At 45.0% G+C, this 9,422-nt stretch overlaps 1 long non-coding RNA gene across 1 annotated transcript; it reads left to right on the top strand.

Annotated features, from left to right (window-relative positions):
- Nucleotides 1-310: 310 nt before the first annotated feature.
- LOC143269317 (uncharacterized) lies at nucleotides 311-4,774 on the top strand. The gene is made up of 3 exons (XR_013045709.1): nucleotides 311-424; nucleotides 4,069-4,347; nucleotides 4,527-4,774. It is a non-coding gene; the product is annotated as an uncharacterized LOC143269317 (long non-coding RNA).
- The last annotated feature ends 4,648 nt before the right edge of the window (nucleotides 4,775-9,422 follow it).

Raw genomic sequence — 9,422 nt, 5'->3', positions numbered from 1 at the left:
GACTTTCAATTTGTTGTACCCCTCCCCAGCAACATGGACCTCAAAAATCCCTCCATGACATCTGCCCATCCCTGCTTTGGATTTGGTTAGGTGGAGGGTGGAGTGAGACAGGGGCATGGGATTGGTCTGAGTGAGTATAAAGAGGAGAAAAACAGAGATGTGGGGACATAGGCAGTGAAGTGTTAAGTGGGAGATTCAAGCCGCTGGAAAAGGACCATTATTAGCCCAGTAGACTTCTGGGTAGATCTAAATATAGACTGGATAATAAGGCAACTTGCAAACCCTGGCAGGTGCCTGGAGGTGGGGCTCCAGTGTGAATGCCACAGCGTGCTATTACTGCCATTCATATTTACAGCACAGTTTCTAAGAGTGGCGTCACGGGAGCTCAGCAGACCTAGTTGAGAAGAAGAACCGGAATTAAGTCGTAAGCCTGATCCAAACTCTTTTGGCTTCCTCTTCCTCTTTTAGAAGGTCACCCTGGCTTTTAGAAGGATGAGAAAGCACTTACCTCACTAGGTGCTCCAGATGGTCCATTACCTGCTCCCACATCTCAGCTGCAGCTTGCAAATTTGCTTCATCTAAGTCCTTAAGCTAGTTTCAAGCCTTAGCCCCTGAGGCAGAATTGAAAGCCATAAAAATGCCTCTCCGTACAGCTCCCTGGAGGGAAGGCAGATGCTGTCGGCCTAAGCGATTTTCATGGACAAAACTTCTACAGTGCAGCTGCCCTAGAATTTCCAGAAATGATGGGGGCGGTGTCAGAGGCACCACAGAGATCTGGTAGCCCCAGTTCACTTTATTTCTGTGAGATATCTGCATCATCTCTCTTGGTGGGTTATGGGATGTTTGTCAATAGTACCAGGAAGTGGAAAACCAATTGGTGGCCCCAGTTAGCTTTATTTCTGTGAGATATCAGCATCATCCCTCTTGGTGGGTTATGGGATGTTTGTCAGTGGTACCAGGAAGGGGAAAATCAGCTGCTTCATGAGTCCGTGCTGGTCGAGACCACTGCAGCTCCTGTGCACATGGACAAGCCTAGAGCTGAGTAGAGGTGAGTTGGGAACAGCCATTCCCCTCTCCGCCACCCTCTGTGAGGAGGCTCACACGTGCCACTCAGTAAGGAAGTCCAGGGCTGTTTGCATGTTCCTCGGGGTAACAAGATTGCTGGCACCGTGTGTTCAGCAAGTACGTCAAGAGGTGTGGACATAATGGGACAGGTAGCTCATTTCATCTAAGGACATTGTGTTCTAACTCTGGCTTAACTTCCATTCTTGTGCCAAAAAAATGTACAGACTGGGACCCCAGACACCAGCTGGTAGAGACTCCATCATCTCCTCTGGTCTAGGAAGCAAAGGTTAGAGAACAAGAGGTCAAAAATCTCCTATACACTTTCTGACAGCCAGAAAAAGAGTCAGGCCCTCTGCCTTATCTCTGGCCTTTAATAATCAGAGGAAAGAGAGGTTATGCTGTTACATGCAGAAATGGATCATCTTCATGAGGAGCCGAGAAATGGCTAATTTTGTGTATCTGTGTGATACTAGATTAATAGCAGACAGAAGCCACACCACCATCTTCTCCTGGCCTTGACCTTGCTGACCTCAAATGTTGAGTTGTCTTATCCTCTGTAGTCACATGAGCCAGCTCCTTATAGCAGTCACCTTTACAGGTAGGTTGATCTATGGGTTACACACACACACACATACACACACACACACACACACACACACGTATACAAGCACGTACGGACACACATACATATACACAAATGTGCACACACACATACATACACACAAATACACACATATACAAGTATACAAACACACACACACACACACACACACACACACACACACACAGTTGGTTGCCTTTCTCTGGAGAATTCTCATAGATGTAGCTAGTTTCCAAGGACCAATGAGTCCTGCAGTCTTAAGTTAAGAGGCAGGATGGTACTGCACATCCACCACAGAGATGAGCTTGAAGCCGGTTCTCCGTTTGGTAACCGCATGGCCGTGAGTACATTGCATTAGCCTTTTGGCTCATTAAAAAAATGAAAGTGAAGATACTTGGCTGTCTCCCAGAGTTCATGAGATACTGTGAAACCACACTGTGGAGCTCTTTGTCTTGAGGGCCATGTGGCATTTTTGCCAGCAGACATGATGACATTAAGCAGACTTTCTGAGCAGTGAAGTCAAGAGCCCTACCCCTAGGCTGCTTCTGCTTGACCAAGACATAACCATCTTAAGGGGGCGGGGACAGACAAGGGGACATTAATCCCTTGAGTTAGAAGCTGCAACAGTGCTCTCTAATGCAGTAGAGTTCAGAATGGAGTCAGCATTCCAGTCCCAGGACTTGGGGACATGATCATGGTTGCTTAGCTCACGAGAGTCCTGTGATCCTCCTCCCTGATGAGTGTACCAAGAGTTTTTGTTTGTTTGTTTGTTTGTTTTTGTTTTTTCCTGAGAGGAAGCCTTGATATATCCATCTCGGTTCTCTCAGCCCTCCAATAGGTTCAACCATGGGGTTGTCTTTGTCTTAAAACCTCTCTCTGTTACTGAGCCTGTGTGTGCCTCATGTCTGGCTGTCACAGACCAGGTCAGTAGGGTCCACTGTCCTGGTTAGGTTTCATATTACCCGAGGATGGGATTCCTCTTCACTCATCCTCTGGTGAGTTTCTTTCTGTACGATTTCATGTTGTGTCTCCGATCAGAGATTTGCCTCAACTGCTTTGCACCCTTCCGTTGGACAGTATCCACACAGGTATCTCCAAGAGCAGGATTAGGGTGGCATTGTTTCACAATAACTCACAAGGCCTCCGTGTCCTCCCACGGGCTGTCCTTTTGGAGTAGAGTTAATGGTCCACTCCACACTGGATTCACAGAATCGGTTTTTTCCCATGCTCCTTCATCCCTACCCTATTAAAGATTTAGGTTTCTTTGGGCCTAAGCCATGCAGGTGAAAGTAATTTAGAGTCCCCTTCCGTACACTCCTTCTTGAAGTACAAGCTGTGGACCCCCTGAGAACTCTGGGATGCTTTAAATACTTTGTGGAGAGTAGAGTGGATAAAAACCTTGCTGCCGGGAGTTTCTTCTTAATGGATGAAGTAGTTAGGGCTGGTGTAGCTATGGGTAGAGTATTGACAAGGACTGCATTTTGAGCAATATGTACACTTTTGACCTGGAGATATTGCCAACAGCTACTTCCTTTCATTAAAATGCTTAACAATCCAAGAATACTATTTTTTTAAACCTATTCAACAAGTCCTTTCATAGGACTGAAGACAATAGGAAGAGTATTACATGCCAAATCCACAGAATTCTACAGGTGTTTCAAAAAGAAGTCTACAGAATAAGGCAAATATGTTGCTCCCTCCAGCCTGACTCAGAAGCCTACCGCAGGCCTCCATTGTGGCCACCCCTTAGGTGTGATGCTATGATTTGTCAATCTGTGAAGTTGGTTTTGACAGAGTTTGATGGATGGATTGATTGAATAAGTTTGGATGGACACTCATCTCACTTCCTGTTCACTGAATGATATAGAAATCAAGTAATCTTGGTCACATAGACATGACCTGGAACCAGGGAATACCACAAGGATCAATAATGGCTTTTGGATGTGTGTATTTCATTCCCCAGTGAGACTGTCTTTCCTTCTAACATAAGAAATGATTTACTCATTTATTAATTCATTCATTTATTTGTGTGTGAGTGTGTGTGTGCACATGTGCATGTTCTCATGTGTGTAAGTATATATGCATACTTGCCCATGAGTGTGTGAAGGTCAGAGGTCAGTCTCAGGTGTCATTGCTTGGGTACTGTCCACATTTCTGTTTTGAGATAGTCTCTCGCTGTCCTGGAACTCACTGATTAGGCTAGGCTAGCTGGCCAGAGGGCACCAGGCATATACCGCTTTCTACCTGCCCAGTGCATGGATTGCAAACATGTGCCCCCACGCCTGCTATTGAAACACGGGTTCTAGGAACCGAGTGCAGGTCCTCCTCATGCTTGTATAGCAAGCATTTTACTAAGTTCTTGCCCCAGAACCAAGACATTTATTTTTATTCATTTCCTCTAGAGTCACATGCGACATGCTGCCCAGTGGATAGCTCGAAGGAACAGATACTTCTGGGTGATGGTAACAAAGAGGAGTCCTCTTCTGTTTATCACCCTCACAGTTGCCTTGGCAATACGTGAAGCAGCCGTCAGACCTGCATTAGGCTGAGGCAGGCAAAGTGGATCCCAGTTTCGCCATGCTGAATCTAAGCTCTTACAGCCTGCTGACCTTCCTTTGACTGTCTTTGAAACTGGGGTGAAAACCAGAAAGGCACAGAGCCATCCAGAGCTGGTAGCACAGGTAAATTTGGCCCAGGGGAAGGCTCAGTGGCCATTCACTGAATTTAAACAAACGGAACCAGATCTTAATCCCAGTCCGTTTTAACTCCAACTTGGTTTGAAGTTCTTACCAAGTCCAATCAAACTGACAGAAAATTCTCTTTGGTGACTTATTCTTCCAAATCTCTTTTTCTCTTTCAGAAAAAATTATAATAGCACATCTGGGATCTATTACACAGTGGTATATATTTCAGCCTATGTTTCTACTAATGCTTCAGCAAACAGAAACCACATGAATGTTGACTGTTCAAATACAGTAGCTGTTGGTCTGCCCCAAGTGAGGGGCAATGTACAGCTCAACATTGCAGGAGTGAAAAAAATGGGTCCAACCTAAGTGGAATTCTCACCCCAACTGTGTTTGAATCAGTTCTCATAGCGAAAATAATGCATTTAACTCTTTTTTTTAACTACTTGGAATAATGGAAAAATTAAATCTACAGAGTTCTTATTTGTATGAAAGGCACATTTACCAGTCAGGCACACATCTGGCTGTTAATATCAATACACTTCTCCCCCAGTGGATTGAACTACTGTTGTTGTTCTCCTCATAATTTCTTAAATAGAAATCTTAGCTCAGGGACAGTGCCCAGTGAGTCTCTTGGTCATTTGTCATGGTGTTGGAAGGACAGGCTGCCCACAGGCAGGAAGTCTACGTGTATAGAGTAAGGAAGCAGGACCAGCTACGTGCCGTATGTACCAGCCCCTCCCCTTTTGTTTTTAATCAGAAAAAATCCAGACAAGTTCCCAGGAATGCTGACTCCTTGAACAAACCCCCATCTCATGGCCGTGGCCTCACCCCTTCTATCTGCAAGGGAGCCTAGAGACAATGAAGTCTTGACTATTCCAGCCTCTGTGGTAGAGGACAGGAAAGGGCAGGGATAAGTTGTTGGGGTAGCCATTTACCTGTGTCTGCCATCAGGAATCTCAAAATGCCTTCTTGGGCCTGATGTGAATCTCCCTGAACTGCCCGCAGAGAACAACAGGAACTTCAAAATGAGCCTCACAGAAGTTCAGGTCCTAGCGCTGTCCTCCACTCAACAAGGCAGCGAAGTCAGTCACTTCTCTTTGGTCCACTATTCCTCATCCTCAGCCACAATAGCGCTGTTGCAAAGGCTGATCACCGTGGCCAGAGGAAAGAGCACCTATGTTCTGCTTAAGCGATAGCCTCTCTGTTCAGGACAGGGTGTAGTAAAGAAACTGGGTAATATTTTGTTTGTGTTCTGACAAATAAAGCTTGCCTGGAGATCAGAGTGCGGAGCTAGACACTAGTTAGCTTTAGAGGCTGGGCAGTAGTAGCTCATGCCTTTAATCTCAGCACTTGGGATCTCAAGCCTTTGATCCCAGTACTTGGGAGGCACACACCTTTAATCCAAGCACTAGGGAGGAGGAAACAGGAAGTGATATGGCTGGCCAGAGAGAGGAATATAAGGCAGGCAGAGACAGGAGCTCAGCCCCCTTTCAGGCTGAGGAGTTGGTAAGAAGTGGCTGTGGCTTGCTCCTTTGTCTCTGATCTTTCAGCATTTACCCAAGTATCTGACTCCAGGTTTTTATTATTATTCATTTCTCCATTCAATACTTCTGTTCCTCTAGAATAGTGGTTCTCAACCTTCCTAATGCTCTGACCCTTTAGTTCAGTTTCTCATGCTGTGGTGACCCTCAGCCATAAAATTATTTTGTTGCTACTTCATAACTGCAATTTTGCTATGGTTATGAATTGTAATATAAACATCTAATATGCAGGATATCTAATATGTGACCCCCTGTGGAGGTCATGACCCACAGGTTGAGAACCACTGCTCTAGAGCACCCTGACAAGTAAAGTTATCAGTGGGAATATTAGCTCTGTTACTCTATGATGTGTATAGTGTGAGATATTCAGATAAACAGTGATGAGAGATATCAAGTCTCTCCTCTGTGTCCTCAGGAGCTAGGGTGTTTGATGAAGAAGAAGGATATGCGTATATGATATGAACAAAAGGAGCAAATGTCCAAGAGCTCTGAAGCTGAACTGGAAAAGCAACTGCAGTCATTACTTTACTTAGGATGGCTAGCTACAAAGGCTCATCCAGTCACCGTAAGTACCAGGTCACTGTTTTAAATATCAGAAGCCAGGGCTTCTGTGGAAAGAACTGATTCCACACACAGAACAAGCAATGCGAGGTAAGCCTAGAACCTCTGTCCTGCACAATAGACAGATACCAATGACTATCAGGACTGAGTTAGGGGGCTCCGCTGCCAACCTCAAGAGCATGCCAAAGATCAAGCATGAGTTCAAAGGAGACAAAGAATTCCATGTACTAGATTCATGAACTGTTTACATTTGTGACTTGGTAATGATTTGGGTAGTGATATTATTTTTACAATCTAACTGGTGACAAAAGTAATTTACTTCCTTAAAGACCGGGTAAACAGAATAAGGCAAGCATTTGTCTCACATTTTACCTGTATAAACTGCACCTCTGCCTCACTGAGTGGTGTGTGAAGGGTGCATCTTTGTTAAGCATTGTTCTAGCTGAAAATCAAATAAGGAGTAGAATATCCCCATTTTAAACCTCAGCAGCCATTACCTCCCCAAAGGCAAGAGATTCAGACGCTCAATATAATAAATGGCTGAATAGGACATATGTGGGTGTCTCAATCCCGCTGCTCAGGTGCAGCCTAATATAGAGGGCAGAGAGTTGGCTGGCTGCGTTATGGGTGCTCAGTCAGTGAGTTCAAGCTCTCAAGTCACCAGGAATCTCCAACAGGCAGCCTGTGAGTGAGAGCAAGGGATGCAGAGAAAGCTACCTAATTACAGAGAATTAAGGGGACCAACGATGTGCCTGGGGCAATAGAACGGGGAGACAGGAGGAAAGGACTTCTCTTCTAGTTGGGACAGTGAGGAAGGGGTACACAGCTTAGGATCTGAGGTGTGAAGGAGGATTGTTGACTTGTTTCAAATGGGTTTTGTATTTGCATTTTATTTCACAGGGGTTTTGTTTTGTTTATGAAAATGTGTTTGATTTCAGCACAGCTCTGTGGCCTGACCACCAAACTGTGAGTCATATATTTCCATGTATAAAACTCAATGTGGCAAAATTTCCTTATGAAAAATAGATAAGAAGAATGACCATGCTTTAGGTTGAGCTGAATTTCCCTAAGCATTTCTATAAAATTCCAGTTCACAAAAAATCTCTTCCTTCCTTAGAGGAATTTCCTTCGAGAGTATGTGCACACTCCTCCTCAGCTTGCCAAGCTTAATGGTGTGAAAACCTTGACTTTTCTAAATCCAAGGAGTGTGCCATCCTCTACATAATTACAAAGAAATATTAAACTTCCAATTCTCCACCTATTTTATAGGGAAAATACAATAAATGAAATCTCTGTGAACACATACATGAGCAAAGTTTGTGTCTCAGTGCAGAGAGACAAACATCCTTGGAAAACAGTGTCTTTTCCAACCAGAGTTAGGAGGAAGCTCTTGCGAAAAAATTACATATGTTAAAGGCATTTGTTTGTTAGAAATTTCAAAACTAAGACTTGCATCCAATTCAGGGATATTTATCAGCAATGGAAGTTGCTGGCTTCTGAAAGGGGATTCCTAGGCCTTCCTGAGTCTTTTGAAGTTCCGTCTTTGCTTTGTCTTCAATTGGCCTGACACAATCAGCCCATTGATGCCCTTTGTCTTGTAAACTCCGCATTTGTTCCCAGTCCCTTGACAGGGCTGGAGACAGAGGCTGAGCTCGGGTGACATGGGGGCAGCGCCTCAGGAAGTTCTCAGATGTGTGGCGGTGTGAACTTTGAGCTGAACTGCTGCCCAGTGGGATGCCAGTGCTTTCGGCTTTGGGCTTCAAAGGCTGGGGACATCTGTACTCAGTGACCTTCATGATGGGCCTGACACACTCTCCCGTGGGATGGTGGGGCCGGGAGACCAGACTGACATGCCTCACTTACCTTCATTTTTCAAACTTGAGAGCCTGAATGTGTCTGAGACCTACCAAGGACAGACTCACTTAGATCAAGGACAGCCTTCCCACACATTGTCCTGGTCACCAACCGGTAATTGTATTGATTTGCCATGATATGACATGTGCTTACATGTGTGTACCTTGTTTGCATCAGATAAACATGATCATGTTGCCTTTATAGATGAGAGCAAGTGACCTGAATCTGCACATATAACGAGCTGGTGGAGCTAGGATTTGAACCCAGGCGCTGAGTCTGTGGTGACCTATCACCCCCCTGTAGCATTCTTTCTACACCCGGGAGCTGATTTTTTTTTTTCAGGGTTCTATTTCTGTTCATAAGCTGTTCGTGGAATCTGGGACCCAAATCCTGGTTGGCATTTATATAATACATTTTCATGCAGACAGGGAGTGACAGAATGATAGAGTGTCAGGGAAGGTAAACTGAGTCAGTACTCCTGGTACTGCCTTGGGCCCCAGAGAAGCATTTTATCTCTCATTTGTAGCTAGAGTTTTCCTGCCTTGCCCACAGTCAGGACAAATCTCTGTCACCCGCCAGTCCCACAGCCGCTCAGACCCAACCAAGTAAACACAGAGACTTATATTGCTTACAAACTGTATGGCCGTGGCAGGCTTCTTGTTAACTGTTCTTATATCTTAAAGTAATGCATTTCTACAAATCTATACCTTGCCACGTGGCTCGTGGCTTACCAGCATCTTCACATGCTGCTTGTCCTGGCAGTGGCTGGCAGTGTCTCCTTCTGCCTTCCTGTTCTTTTATTTCTCCTCTGTTAGTCCCGCCTATACTTCCTGCCTAGCCACGACCAATCAGGTTTTATTTATTGACCAATCAGAGCAACTTGACATACAGACCATCCTCCAGTACAGCCAAGTGCAGACCATCTCAGACACCTGCACTCAGGCCCATGGTCCTAATCATCCTCTATGCAAACCTGCTGGGTAACGCCACAAGGAACCCAAGAAGGGCTCCCACAGGACATACATTAACATCCCACAGCACTCAATCCTCTTGGTTCCATGATCTAGCACTGTAATCATTTCCAGGTCCCCTTTCTACCAAGTAGTGAAAAAT

Source organism: Peromyscus maniculatus, chromosome 18 (genome assembly GCF_049852395.1).
Source record: "Peromyscus maniculatus bairdii isolate BWxNUB_F1_BW_parent chromosome 18, HU_Pman_BW_mat_3.1, whole genome shotgun sequence".
NCBI classification, from domain to species: Eukaryota; Metazoa; Chordata; class Mammalia; order Rodentia; family Cricetidae; genus Peromyscus; species Peromyscus maniculatus.
Note: the sequence above shows the minus strand (reverse complement) of the source record. Positions and strands in the feature narration are given on the sequence as shown.